The following is a 15,779-nucleotide window of genomic DNA, read 5'->3' on the forward strand; positions in this document are numbered from 1 at the left end:
TTCTAAAAATTATTTTATTGTTGTTCAATTACAGTTGTCTGATTTCCCCCACTACTCCCCCCACCCCATCCAAACCCCCCTTTCTCCCTTGCTTCCACCCCCTCCCTTGGTTTTGTCCCTGCGTCCTTCATAGTAGTTTCTGAAAACCCTTCTCCTCTATTGTCCCCTCCCCGCTCCCCTCTGGCGATTGTTAGATTATTAATTTCGGTGTTTCTGGTTATATTTCATTTGCTTTTTTCTTTTGTTGATTAGATTCCAGTTAAAGGTGAGATCATATGGTATCTGTCCCTCATTGCCTGGCTTATTTCACTCAGCATAATGCTCTCCAGTTCCATCCATGCTGCTGCAAAGGGTAGGAGCTCCTTCTTTCTTTCTGCTGCATAGAATTCCATTGTGTAAATGTACCACAGTTTTTTGATCCATTCATTTACTGATGGGCACCTAGGTTGCTTCCAGCACTTGGCTATTGTGAATTGTGCTGCTATGAACATTGGGGTGCATAAATTTTTTTGGATTGGTGTTTCATGCTTTTAAAGTGTTTCTTTAGAAATGCTTCTTTGACCCTTTGTGGGTTATAGTCACATAATCATTGTTTTAATTTTTATCAGAAAAGGGACAACTTAGTTTACTATTGCATTTATCAGTTTGGAGTTTAGATTCTAACCTTCACGAGGGTGGGCTGGAAGTTTCTTACTCATCCGTGTTTATCTACTGCCACGCCCGCTCCTTCCCGGGCTCTGTGGGTCAGTGTTGGAGGAATGAAAGTGAAGCTTGAAACCGTGCCTATCCGCATTGCCATGATTCAAATGTTCAGATCACATTTTGTGGCTGTTGAAAGTTGTTCAAAATGGGGGATTCAAAGTGCTTCAATAACGTCTCATGGGAACATGTAAAGGCATCCCACGGGTCGGTCCCAGGAGAGATGTGACTAGTACCTTAACATGTAGATGAGAAAATGGGGGTTGAGTGATGTCAAACAACTTTTCTGCGGTTGTGAAAATAGCGAGTGGCAGACCCAGTGCCTGCGTTGTCCGTGTTTGATTAGTGCTGGACACAGTGCACGCCGTGGGCCAGGCACCTTCCTGGAGAGAATCAAAACTCATGAAACCCTGCCACATAGGATTGCCACCCGCTGACTCCTTGCACACTCGGCGGCCTGGGCATTGCTGCCCTTCGGTTGTGTTGTTGCACACAATTGCACCGTGCAGCGTGAATCTGTGTCTGCCTTGTTCACTGTTTTCTATCTGGGTGGGGAAATCGAGGGGTCAGAGATTCTACACTGGAAAGATTAGAGTGTTGAGACCTGGAGAGCAGTTTAGGGTCACAGTGTCCTGCCATGGTCACCATGCCCTCATGGTCATTTCTGCCACATTAGGATGAGGTACTAAGGATTCCAGGACAGCAGCAGCCATCAGGATGCAAAGGAAAGCTTTGGAGGGCCTGGGCTTCCTCGAAGTATCGATGAACTCCTCCAAACACTGTAAATGAAGGTGCAGCCCAAGGAACACTCATGATGTGCAGCTTCAAGAAGGTTCTACCACCAAGACTTGCTCCCCCAGGTTCCCTTTCCAGAGACATAGAGGCAACACGGATGAGCAGTATGGGGACTGTAGCATGACCCTGTTCCTGGCTTTCCTTCTCATCTCTCTGTCCTTTCTCCTCTCGATGATTTGCTCACGTGTGTGTGTGCACACATGCACCACAGAGAATAGAGAAACTACATAACAGAATTGGGGATGTGTTTCCGGTGAACCTCAGTCCCTCCCAGCCCTCAGTATAAATCTCGACTTTCAACTAGACCACTTTCATATGTGAAAACCCACTTTAAAGCACTCACAAATTGTATTTTATGGTCATGTTATATTAATGCTGCTGCTGTTCTGTGAAGGCTGACTTGGGACTCACCCACTCTGTTGTTAACACACACACACACAATAGCATTTCTAGGAGGGTTCTGTGTGGGAGAGACCGCCCCTGTCGCCACACAGATTTTTACACTCTCGACTCCAACGGCCCTGGCTCTGCCCCTTGTGTTTCTCGTGCCTGGTCACAGGCACCTTTCTGTCACACGAACACCTGTGAAGGTCAGTCTGCATGCTGTCGGATATGGATTCCCCCTGGAGCCCCTGCCATCAGACTGGAGTTTCCAGTCGGGCACATCAGGGTTTATGTCACCATGACAGGTCACTGAGACTCTCCAGTGCCACACCGACACTGGCCTGGCATTTCCCTTCACTTCTGTTTCAACCTTAATGAAGCCTCGTGCCGGAAAGGCAGACGGGCACAGCAGCGAGGAGAGGTCACTGCTGTCCTCTGCCTCCCACAGAAAATGTCAGAGGGCCGGGCAGCCCGGCCTTCATTGTTTTTTATATCCGAGTGCCTGCTGGATTGTAAATTTCTTTAAAATACTTCCTCTCGTGAAGGTTCCAGTCCTGTCTCCCCTCTTCTCCAAATCTGCAGCCTCTTGCCTTTTCCTTCCCTTCTATTCAGAAGAAAATAAAATCATTCCAAAAAGTATTTCTACTGAAGTTTTGTTTTGCTTCCCTAGGAAATGATAAAAAATGTATTTGTGCAGAAATTGGAGACATTTTGGCCTAAAGTGATACAGTTATGAGATAAATCATTAATCTTTATTCTTTGGGAAAAATAGAGAAATTAACATTGAAGAAGTTAAAGCCATTGCCTTGTAATAAGAGCTCACATATTTCAGAGGTACACTTCCTGACACAGGTGTTCTTTTAGAGACTTTCTCCAACACACAGTTTCTATGGCAACCACATCATGTTTAAGGCCAAAAAAAGAATTAACTTCAGCTTGAATTGGATACTTTCAACTTGTGTTTAGATAATTCAAATAAACTGCACCAAATGTAATCTGTGCTAACACTCGGATATTACTCAGTTCTCATCTGTTAGATGTTTTTGCAACACATCTAAGTGGCTCTCCAAGCTAACGAATGCTCAGTGGGTGGAAGCACCCCGACAGTGTTCTTCTCTGTCTGTCCGGGCAGGGCCACAGGAGATGAGGGCGACCGGGTGCCAGTGAGGATGGAGATTTGCCCCCCTCGCCAACCACAGCATGAAGCCCTAAACCTTACCAATCTGAGGAGTGAAATATTCCTCTGGTTTAGTCTGCGTCTCCTGTGATATTAGTGAAGTGTAAGAGTTCTCACTTACTAACAGATGCTTTGTTTTTTTACTGTTACTTTCCTGTTTTTATTTTGTTGATTTAAAAAAAATAATCAGTAGATTTTATGGATTTTTAATGATTTCCTCCCTTTGCTATACATGTATAAAATGCTTTCTGCAGGTCCTCATTCTCACTTTGCTTTTCGGCACATATAGAAGTGCCTGCTCTTGATGAACAACATTACCAGCCCACCCTTGGTCTTGATTTAGTGTCTATTTTACTGAGTTTTTGCCCCATCCCGTAGTCCTTTTGGGCAACTAACCCAGAATGCCACAGACTGCGTGGCTTATCAAGAACCAGACAGGTGTTCCTCACATTTCAGTCGTCTGGGAGTCCCAGGTGGGGACAGGTGCCTGGGCACAGGTGCACACTCAGACGAGGGTGAAGCCCGCCCTCCAGCTTGAGGCCGTCCCGTGTGCCCTCACCCGGAGGAAGGGCAGCGGGGCTCTCGGCCGGTCCTGTGTCAGGGCGCTTCCCTCCTGCTCGCGGGGGGGCCCCATCCGCAGGCCTAACCACCTGCTAATACCATCGCCCTGGGCATCAGGGTTTCAGGGTGCACATGGGGGGCACATTCAGGACTCACCTCCCAGCCGCATGAATGAATAGGCATCTTCATTCCTACCCCTTTGGTAATTCCCATTCCATTCATTGAAGGGAAACCCTACGCTGTTTCATTCACTTGACATGTGAAATATGCTTCCATGTATCGGAGAGAAGGGTGTTCTTTCGTGATTTTCCACATTGGCCTCGGCTTTTCTCGTGCATGTACTGCGTATACACATTTTCGGATCATTTTGTTAGGTTCTCTAAAGAATCCCACTAAAACTTTGGCAGTAACATTGCTGGATTTGAGGGTTGGTTTTGGAGACTTGGTGTCTTTGCCCAGCTGAGTCTACGCCACGAGCACCATGCCTTCAGCGAGTCGGCCGCTCTCTCTCATTCACAGTGTTCCTGATTTTCTCCACGAGTGTCTCCTAGTTCTTTGTTACATCATTTACTAACTACTTCGTGTCTTTCTGAAACACTTTTCCCACTATATCTTGTAACTGGTGTTTGTTGGTGCTTAAGATATTTGTGTTTTGACCTTCCATCAGGTCATTTCCGCAGCTGTATTTCCCAGTCGACATTCCTGCACTTTCTATGAAGATTCTCATTTGCTGGAAATCCTGACAAATTTCCTTTCTGTTATAGTCTTTATACTTACCTTAATTTTTCTATGATTTGTTCTCCAGAGCTATCATTCTACATAATTGTTTTCTATGTGCCTTTTCTTCTCTTTGTATGAATTCAGGGCATACATGGTCACTTCACCCATAATTTATTTTTCTGCATTAATTAAATGGTCTTTTCTTATTCTTAGTGCCACTGGGCATCATTATGACAATTTGCTATTTTACTTATTTTCTAAGTGTGGGAATCCCTCCTTTTATTTAAAAATTTTAAAAAATTCATAACATTCATATTTCATCCCACAGTCTTCGTAATTTATTTAATCTTTTGAGAAATTTCAGAACACGTGCTGTCTAAAACTGATTTTCTTATTTAAAAAATGTCCTTATTAATTTGGTGACATTTTTGACTCTTTGTACCATAAAATAATTTCATAGGACTCATGTTGGTTTGCAGGCTTGCTGACCGTTGAGCACAGACAGGCCCGTGATGGATGCCAGTAACTTTCCAAACTCAGGGAGATGATGCTCTCTCACGGTTCCTTTGATGCTATTGTATTTTGAACATGAATTTAGATGGAGAGGTACTTGAGAAGAGTGGAGGGGGTGCCTCTGGGGGGAGAATCTGAGCAGAGGGCTTCTCTTCACCTGGGAAAGAGTCCCAGACCAGGACCTGGTTCCCAGGCTCGTCAGCCCTTCCTGCATCGTGAAGGCCCGAGTCCCGCGCACCTCAGGGACCAGCAGCTGCATCCAAGCGACTTCCCACACCAAACCCGGGAAGGCAGCTTCCTCTTTCTGTCCACGAAAAATCCTGCTAATACAACTTCAAGGGCATTTTCAGAAGTTTTCAGAAGAGTTTGTTTCCCTCCTTCTTCATTACTAATGCCTGAGCCCGAGGCATCATGAGGCCCACAGGACCGCGGAAGCACCTGGCCTCCTGCCCTCTTCAGGCCGTTCTCTCTGCAGTGCCCGGGTCATTTATGAGCACCTAGATTTACTTATGCAGTCCTTTCCTTAAAATATTCCGAGGTACGTGTAAGATGCTCTCTTTAAAATTCAAATTCAAAGTATCGCTAATAATCGACCCAACCCTTGACTCTGTTTCTGAAGTCATTTTACATCATTCAATTTGTTCTCTCTAGCAGCCTGACGCTTTCTTTCAGGTTCCAACTATACCAAACGCTTTCCCGACAAAGAACCTGGTGCCTTCTGGTCCACTCGCTGGGGTCGTGTTGAATCCTTACTCCCTGAGTCAACGGGGTGACCCCTCTTCAACCACAGGGTCCCAGCTTGAGTCTCAAGACTTGAGAGACATGCATCCTGACCAGAGCCTGTGACGCGGTGGAAACCAGGATCCTGGGTTGTGCTTTTAACAGTATCCACATCCACCCTTACTGGAGGCTACAGAACAGTAACGCCCGGTGTTCTCAGCAGTGCACAGTCTGCAGTGGGGTCGATATGCTGCGGTACCCCGCATGAAAGATGTGATTAAAGTTGTTCTCCTGCCAACAATGTCAGGGTCAAGGGGGATACACATGGGGACACCTCTGCCACAGGGATTCCTGGATGGTCCCCTAAGCTCTGCTGGGGTATGTGGTTATAAATGCTGTTTATCTGACAGAGCAGAGAGGACTTCGAAGGAAATGTTCTCCACTCATTCATAGCCTGGTCTTCCCTCCAGATGAGGGAATTCACTGGGGCCTTTCATGAGCTTCCTGTTTTCAATGTTACCTCACTCTTTCAGGAAGAGTTTGAGCTGGCCCTCAGTATCATTTTTCAGTGTCATTTAGCAAAAACAATTGCTCAAAGATTATAGCATGTGTATTCTAAGTTTTGAGCACTGAACTGATTTTTCTCTTGTCATCCCTACTGTTTCCATCAATTTAAGTGTATTTCTGGGAAGCAGCTGGAGTCTGGAGGGTGGACAATCAGTGGGTTAGTGGGTTGGTTGTCCTTGTTCACTTTTCCAGATGACAATTTATTCTTTCAACTTTTGCGGAAACTCCTATGCTACGTGTGACGATGGCTCCTTTGTGGGGTGTCAGTTCATGGGCTGCCCTACCAAAGCCTCACAAACCGGGGGCTTCAGCAACAGCAAGTCATCCTTTCATCACTCTGGGCCCAGACACCCGGAAGCAGTGTGTCGACAAGCTGCATGCCCAGGAAGGAGGACCGTCTCTTGCCTCTTCCAGCTCCTCGTGGCCCCTTCTTGTGGCGCCTCCTTCGACTTGTAGATGCATCGTTCTAATCTCGGCTTCTGCTGCTGCAGGACCAAGACGTCTTGTCTTTTCACTGTGCTACTTTTTTTCTTACAGGGACACCTGTGGTACTGGATCAGTGCCCATCCTTCTGACCTCATCTCACACTGATTGCATCTGCAAAGACTCTGTCCTCAAATAACGCTGGTTTGCCTTCAAGGTGCTAGGAGTTAGGACTAGGGCATATATTTCTGGGAGTCACACTTAAACCTACAACAAAAGGTGTCTATGTCTTTTGAGAACATTTGCAACTTATTCAAAGTCAAGTCTTGATAGTGGAATAAAGTATGAGTTAGTGTTCAAACTGTGCACAGTCACATGAATGTGTGATTTCTTTTGTGTCTGCTGAAGTGTCTTCTAAAGAAAATTTAAAAAGAGTTTAGCAACAGCAGCATCATTGCAATAAACATACCAGCTCTCACAGTGTCTACTGGATTTATAATTTCTGGCAGATATGATAATCCGAAGCTTAGGCATGTCTTGTTACTTCATGTTTATGGTACACAGCCCAGCCACTTCTAATCTGCTGGTGATTTGCAAATGTACTTCTGTTCCAACTGAAAGTGCAAATACCCACTTTTCAGCTACTGATGCCATTCACTGAGTGGTTGCTCTGTTTATACACTGTATTTTATTTGGCTTAAAAAATAGAAGGTCTGGACTCTAGACTGAGTGACGCCATTGAAGAGGTCCCATACACAGAAGTTAACACTTTCTAGTCACCAGAGCTGCATGGCCTGTGGCTCTGAGGGCCTCCTCACCACGTGTTCCAGCAGGTGCAGTTGAAGGTGCAGGGAACCGAGGACCCGAAGAGTTGAACCGTGTCTAGGAGTCCGAGGGCAGTAAGCTATGCAAAGAGCCTCTCCCGCCGAGTGCCGCACCTTCCCGAGCAGTGCCACTGTCTACCTGCGCCTATGAGTGCAGGGCATTGAGTTACAGTATGATGCACACAGTCCTACTTGTTTACGGAACAGTTTGGACAAAATGTACGTGGATAAGCAAAACACATGCGATAAAACCGAGTATGATACCTGAAAGGGATATTTTCTATCCATGTTTTGCAAACTCTTCTTTACGTCCAATCAGTGCGAAGTGCTGGGGCTGAGCTTTCAAGGGGCCTTTCTGGAGGCTGCTGTGTGGTCCCCGAGGCCCGGCAGGCTCACCTGTGGACAGAGCATCACTGGACCAGCGGCGGCTGGGGCTCTGACGGCCTGTGCTGACCACACTCCTCATCCTCAGCCTCCCTGCTGCCCCGGAGGCCTCACCTCCCAGAAGCGGGGCTCGCCCAGGCCCTTGTGCCCAGCTCTGATGAAAGTGAGCTGCCGGGGACACACGCAGTGGGGTGTGGGATTTACGGTTTATAAAAATGGGCTGTATTATAGAATGATTTTGCCTCATGACTCTCCATTATTTGTATGGAAATTTCTCTTGGCATGTTATTGTATACAAATGTTCCTCTCTCTTATTCCCTCTCCCTCCCCCTCTTCCCTGCAGATGGGCACATACAAACATCTCTAGTTTGTTTGTCTGTACTGTTCCTACCTCGGATAAAGCTGGAAGGAATTTCCTACGTTCTAGAAACCTAGTTGATTTCCATGGGCTACACAGAGGAGTGAGATTTGTCATCAAAAGGTATGTAAATATTTTGATTTATAATTTGAATAGATGTTCTGAGGTTATTTTCTGTTAAAAAAGGGTAACATCAGTCCCCTTTTTCCCCAGAAATGCTTTCAAAGCACCCTAAATTAGCACACATGACTACTAGAAACCACTTTGATACCTTACATGTTTTCAGTCTGCTATAAACTGCTCTTATTGTTACTTTAATACCTAAGTGGAACACTGTGCAAAGGTTTTCCAAATGCTTAACAAGTGTATGAAAAATCGCTCAACCTCATTGTTAATTAGGAAGGCGCAGAGTGAAGCAACGAACTTTCTCTCTGCGCTGTTCAGAACTGCTAATGTGAACAGGACGGGGACACCACAGACCGGCAAGGCCGTGAAGTAACTGAGCTCACACACGTCTCACAGGAGCTCATGCTCGATAGTTTCAAAAACTCTGTGACTCTGTTTAGAAAACTTGGGTATATTTATGACTTATCACCCAGGAGCCTACTACTATGTATCCAATAGAACTTCATTATTGGGTATTCATACCAACCAATAATTGGAAAAATCCAGTAGTCAAACGGAGAAACACATATCACCTGTTCAAACAGGGTTATAGTATCCAACAGCGATGGACAAGGGGCCTCACCAACACACAGCTGAGTGAAAGAAGTCAGATACAAATGTCTTAAATGTATCGATTCATTCATACAGTTCTTTTCCAAGTGGCAAAACCTGCTGCCTGCCCTGCGGGTTCCACGTGCGGTGGGTGTGGAGGGGGAGCAGGTCCCCACGGCGCAGACGGCAGCGCTGGGTGCTGGCCGTGTTCTGTTTCCAAGCCGGTCATCTGCGTGTTTTAATTTGTGAAACGTCACCAGCTTTATGCTTATAATTTTTGAACTTTGTCATATTAAGCTGCAGTTAAAAACGTAAAATTCTGTAATGCAAAGGAATAATTATTAACAATAGGTTCTAGTTAAAAATAAGGTCAAAATATTGCAGAACTTTTCCAATTTTTGAATTATTCAAAGTTTTTCAATGTTGTTACTCTAAGAAGTCAGTAAAAAGTTCTCTGCTTTATTATGACACAGTGTTAACATTATTAAATATTTTTTAAAATAGGAACTGGTTAAAATGATAAGGGAGCTTAACTGTTTAAGCACTTCATGTTGACTAAATGTTGTTAATAAAATTATAGCATGAATTTAAAGCTATAGATAGAAAATATGCAGTGGAATTAAGTGGGTCATTTTGGATAAATGCAAAAATTAAGATTTGTTTTCATTCTTATACTTATGTTGTTTAATGTACATTTTAATGATACATTAAAGAGAGATTATTTAAGAGATTATTTAAATAGCTAAAAAGTAAGATTTCTTGACACTAAGTAATATTTAATGAGTGAAGGATCTGATAAACTCTAGAAAAAATGTAATAAAACTTTATACCTGTAGAGCTTGGTGGTAAGTCAGACTCAATATATAAACTGGGAATTATACACAATTAAATATTTTAATATAAATCCATTATCTTATAATGATTGTAGTCATGAGAAAAAGAAATATTGAAACTTCTTGTACTTAGTTTATGCATATCTCATTTAGACAATTACCGGGTATTTATTACGTTCTTTAAATTCTATATACATCCTCTCACATTTCAAGTGACAAAGGAAAAACAAAACCAACAATAAAAAACCACCCTTGAAGAAAAAGAACAAGACAAGATTTATTCCAGTATATCTATATCTACACCTATGTCTATATCGGGGATACTGACTCACGCACCAGCCTGCAGCATCCACGGCGTTATGGGTGAGACATGAGACAAATTCACACGGACTACCGAGTCCTGTGGAGGAAAAGGGACGGCACAGCCATTCTCTCAAGGGGAGAGCGCCCCGACCCTTGCCTGGACAGGTTTTTACTGGGTTTCAATTTGAACAGGAATACAGGTAGAGTTCATTAATCATTGTCAGGCAGAAACAATAGATAGCATACACAGAACTATAAGGGCTTATTCTGAGTCAGGGTCTGTTGGCTAAAGGGCTACAAGACTTTGGGAAACAAACTCATTTCCTGCTTGGACTTTCATCATTTAATTAGGAGCATTCTTAGCAAAGCAGGTTTCATAGGAGTTTACATATCCTTTCTCAGGCCTGACCTCCCAGGGAACCCGACCTTTCTAGCGCAGGGCTGTACTGCCCTCTCCAGGCTTAAGTCAGGCAGGGGAAGTAAGGCAGCCAAGAGATTAGGAGACTTGTCACAGACAGAATGAAGACTCAGGCTATGTCAAAGCCGAGGGGCAAAGGTCCATCACCCGCTTTCTCCATAGCCCCCCAAGTCCTTCTCTGGGGCTTCCATGCGATCATGCCTGTCTTAGGTTGTTTCCCCCTTGGGGAATCTTACCCATCATTGGCTAAGTGATCAAGCACTGGGGGCCAGTTATGGATGAAGAAGCAGAAGTGGTGCTCCTGCCAGGGAGATAAGCTTTGTCTCCTTAGTGGCTTATGGTCTGAAGGTTGCTCACTCAGCCTTAGCCATGGGGTGGGGGGAGGGTTACAGCTCCTGAAACCAGGCAGGGTGGTTCTCAACAGGATACATATATTTGGCATATAATATAGATGAGGTAACTTAATTATACCTGCTGTAAAGCTATATTAAATTTAATGGTGGTACAGATTTAGGGATCAATAAACAGATCCATGCATATATAAAAATGTGAAATAACATCAAAGCTTATTTTTCTTATCAGTGGGGAAAATAAGCAATGTACAGCACAAGGTAAACAGTTGGTTATTTGAGTGAAAAAACAGATAATTATCTTAATTAATAACCTACATTTTATTTTCATATGCTGGTGAAATTTGAACCCAGGATTTACTTCAGTTATTAGGGTTCGATGACATTAATGTCCTGCTCATTACACTGCAGATTAACATTAACACTGGAGGAAGCTGCGAGGGGGATGTGAATTTTCTGTATTATTTTTGTAACTGTTCTGTAAGTCTACAACTCTTCCAAGACAAGTTGCAAAATAAGGAAATGTGACTAATGTATAGTCAAATAATGGGATTTCAGATGAATCATGAATTTAAATCTGAAGGCTAAAACTTAATTTAAAAACATGATATATTGGAATATTTTAACTCTTTGCAGTGAAAATGACTTTCTTATATAGGACAATAAAGGCAGTCCATAAACAAATATATTAATAAATTCAAGTATGTTAAAAAACAGAATTTTTATAGATTTTCATTTTTATTTCGTTGGCATGGTTGCCACAGTACCTTTGAGGAACAGAACGTCGAGAGGTCAGTACCACTGAAATCAGGTGGCTACCAAAGATTAGAAATCAAATTCAATCTTAGGTCTGCCCAAGCCAAATTTGTTGCTTTCTGTGCTGTAACCCATTCTTCTCCTAAAATGATATGTTAAACAATAATGCAATCGACCAACAACTTGAAAAAAGTGCGTGGATAGTATAATCTACAGTTACACCTAAGTAAACCAAAAATCAAACATTCCATCTTTAATGAGTGCAAATGTGAAAGGAAAGAAACGTATAATAAAGCGATAGGACTTTAACAATGGATGGAGGTACGAGTAGAGTCGGGGACCATACGATTGGATGTCTGCACCTGCTTAAATGTGTGAGGAAAAGAAGACTCCGCAGTTAGAATTCACGTGCTTTTTCTGTAGTGTGGGCGTGTTTTCTCACCTGAGGATATGCTTATTGATGAGTGTGTGTGTGTGTATGTGTGTGTGTAAGAGACAGAGAGAAAGAAACATTGGTGTGAGAAACATCAATTGGTTGACTCCCATACATGCCCCGACCAGGGATTGAGCCCCCCACCCAGGCACTTGCCCTCACCTGGAATTGACCCACAACCTTTTGTGTATGGGACAATGCTCCAACCCAGTGAGCCACCCAATCAGAGTTGCAGGTTTGATGTTTTTTTAAAAAGATTTTATTTATATATCTTTAGAGGGGAAGGGAAGGAGAGAGGGAGAGAAACATCAATGTCTGGTTGCCTCTCTTGCGTCCCCTGCTGGGAACTGGCCTGCAACCCAGTCATGAGCCCTGACTGGGAATTGAACTGTGATCATTTGGTTCGCAGGCCCGCGCTCAATCCACTGAGCTACACCAGCCAGGGCTGATGTTTTGATATAAGGTACAATTAAGGATTTTTTGTACACATAAATATTATTGTGCATAGTACAGTTACAAATACAGAGCTGCATTTGAATGTTGGATCAGTGATTTATACCAGGAGTAGTGAGATGATTGGTATTTTGATTTTCTGAAATTCTGCACACCTTTTGGTAAATGTCTGAACAAAACAAAGTATAGTCTTTACTCACTCAGGTCACATAACACTTGTGTCTCTTGCTGATCCCATGGATATTAAAGCCCAGGAAAAATGGTTTATGTTTCCAAAGAGTATTAAGTTCTAGACCCAGCTCACCATCCACCTGCAGGGCACTTGACCCTCAAGTGGGGCAGACTTCCAACAACTTCGTAAAGCAGGGTGTCCCAGGTATCAGTCCCTGTGACCCCCATGAACTTAATCCACTAAAACTCAGTGCATTGCTTCTCCACGTGACCATACAAAATCACTGACACATTTCTAAATATTTTGTGTGGACCCTGTTGAGAACCACTGGCAATTTATACCGACCCTCAGATTAATTGAATTAAGCCTGGCAACATTGTATTTCATAGACACAACGCTGTAACACTTGCTTCTGTTAGTTGTGTCTTGGTCTACCACTGTCAAAGTACTTTCTATGTAACTCTTCTTGTCAAAAGCTGGAAAAGGTCGTCTTTGCCACCTTTTAGATGAATTGACCTTACAGAGCTTTAGCTGTTTGCGCCGAGTAGAACAGCTGTAAATTCAATCGTGTCCTTCCTTAACAGGACATAGATCTTTGCCCATCACGACCTACCTAAGCCCTTTCCTGGGCTGAATTCAGCAGAGGGAAGCGTGGCAGCAGCCTCCGTGCTCCACCGCCGTCTTCCCCGGCTTCTGACCGTGAATCTTACAGGCAGCACTGGGTTCTCCCTCCTGTACTTCCCGGCGCAGCCTCCTGTCGCTGGGATGTGCGCCCAGCCTTTCCCGAAGCCCGGGTGGTGCATTAAGAGGCTGTGCTCACTGCTGAAGGCAGCCATCTGTTACAAAGCGCTGACACAGTTGTTCTGCGAGAAGCGCCAGGGACACGCGTCACAGAGCGGCGGTGAGGACGGAGAGCAGCTGACGGCCCTGGAGCCCCATATGGACACCATGGAGACGGATGTCTCTCTGGGACCTGAGAGACCAAAACACCCTGGTGGGAGCAGTGCAGCGGCGCGGCCCAGGCACCGGCTGGAGGACAGCAGGACTCCCCTGGGCGCCCGGGGGCGCGCGCCACGCTGGGAAGTGCACGCAAGCGCTGGCAACCTCATCCTGCCTTTGGCAGCAAACACTTCTGCTGCAAAAACACTGTTTTTACCTCCGAGTAGAAAGGCACGAGCTAAGAGCTGGTTTTTCTCTGCCTTCCCACAGCGAGGTGGTGCAGCAGGGAAGGATGCGTACCTGGGGGCACCCAGACGGGCTCTAATGGCTGGGAACCCTTAAGCAGGCACAGAATGGGGGGGTAGCGAAATAATGCCCCCCAATGTCCACATCCCAGTCTCTAGAACCTGTGAACATGCCATGCTCTGTGACAGCCAGGAGCTGAGTTTGCAGGTGGAATTAAGTTTTCTCAGCAGCTACTATTGAGACGGGGAGGCCACGCCGGACCAGGTGGGTGGACCCTGCGGAGTCCCATAGGTCCCTGGAAGTGAGGAGGGAGGCAGAGGCGTGTGGGACTGATGCTTCCTGGGGACGACCCACCTCCCCAGCTGGCCTCGGTGGGGGGGACGCAGGCCACCAGCCACAGGACGGGGACAGCCTGGAAAGACAGCCGGAAAGACAAGAAAAGGGGTTCTCTCCTAGGGCCTCCGGAGGGGCACGCAGCCCTGCTCAGCCCAGGGAGGCCGTTTCAGACGTCTGACCCCCAAACTGTGCGCAGGCAACATTGTGTTTTCATAAGTCAACACGTCTGTGACAAGGCGGCAGGAAAATAAACCGATACAAGGTCCCACGGCTGCCGGGGCGTTCACATGTTTGCATAACCCACTCGCAGGGGCGCGCTGGCACCTGGAGGCAGTGACCGGCTGGTGGGAGACCCTCGCCGCCGCCGGCGTTCGCGTCCAATGCGGGGCTCGGTCACAGCCTGAGCCCAGTGAACCCGGAGGCCGGGTTCTCTCCGGGACTAATTCCGGTGCTCCGGGCTGAAGAAATATGAATGGTGTCCAGGCACATTCCTTTCGGCTATAAACCAAAGGGTTTTGTATCACACACTGTACTGTACTTCACATTTGTGAAAGGAATAGTCGTTTTTAAAAGAGCAGATTCTTGAGGACTCTGGCTTTAAAGAGGCCGACGGGGTTAACTGAAGGCTCCATCCATCCCTTCACCTGCATGCTCCGGGAGCCGCGCTCCCTGTGGAGAGGATGCAAAGATGGGCAAACTCAGTCAGTCTCCTCCAGAAGTTAATTGTCCGGTGAAGGAGACAATTCTGGGGATGATTAAAGCCCAGCGTGCCCGCCGGCTGCTTCCCCGGAGGCCTGAGTGGGACACAGGGAAGCGAGGGGGTGGTGAGAGGGTGTTCCCTGGGGAGGACAGTCTGCAATACTCACAAATGATGGTCCACCTGTGCACCCTCACGGTGACCATGAGCTCTGTTCCTGAGTCCGATGTCAGATTAACATGGTTTAGTCATTTGCTTGCTGGTCCTTCCTCCATTGTTTTCCAGTCCTTACAGAAAAGGACGGTATTACCTGGCTGGGGTGGCTCAGTGGACTGAGTGCCGGCCTGTGAACCGAAGGGTTGCTGGTTCGATTCCCAGTCAGGGCACAGGCCTGGGTTATGGGCCAGGCCCCCAAGGAGGGGGTGCCCAAGAAGCAACCACATATCGATTATTAAAAAAGAAAGAAAGAAGAGGATTGCATTTTCTTCTTATTTTTACTTGTAGCAACGCCTTCAGGGAGTGGCCATTCTGGTGATGCTCAGCAAACCACCCCCTTGCTGGGTGAGTGAATAAAGGGTGGAATGAATGAAGGGCGAATGAATGAGGGGGGAATGAATGAGTCACACATGTGACCTGGTGGATCTTCAAGTACAAGTACACAATCGGTGGGCCGGGGCCAGAGCACTCCAGGTCAAGCCAACGATATTGTATTGTTTGGATGCCAATTCCAAAGACATCCCTTAACCCAGAACTGTTCCTTCACACAGATGCCACCTGAAGCCAGGTGCTATCAAGCCTGCAAACCTTGACTAGTGCAGTGTCCGCGGAGGTGGATGTGCAAGCACTCTGTCCTCTTTGTCCCAACACAGAGTCACAGCAGCTCCTTCACATGTCCCCAAAGTGGGGACCTTGAGGTCTAGTCTCCAGGAACTGGAGTGTGGAGAAGGTTCCCCGAGCCTCAGGCCACACACACACTGACTTTCCCTGGTTCTTTCCTTGTT

The sequence above is a fragment of the Artibeus jamaicensis genome, unplaced genomic scaffold (assembly GCF_021234435.1).
Source record: "Artibeus jamaicensis isolate MK-2021 breed Jamaican fruit bat unplaced genomic scaffold, CSHL_Jam_final contig_497, whole genome shotgun sequence".
Taxonomy (NCBI): domain Eukaryota; kingdom Metazoa; phylum Chordata; class Mammalia; order Chiroptera; family Phyllostomidae; genus Artibeus; species Artibeus jamaicensis.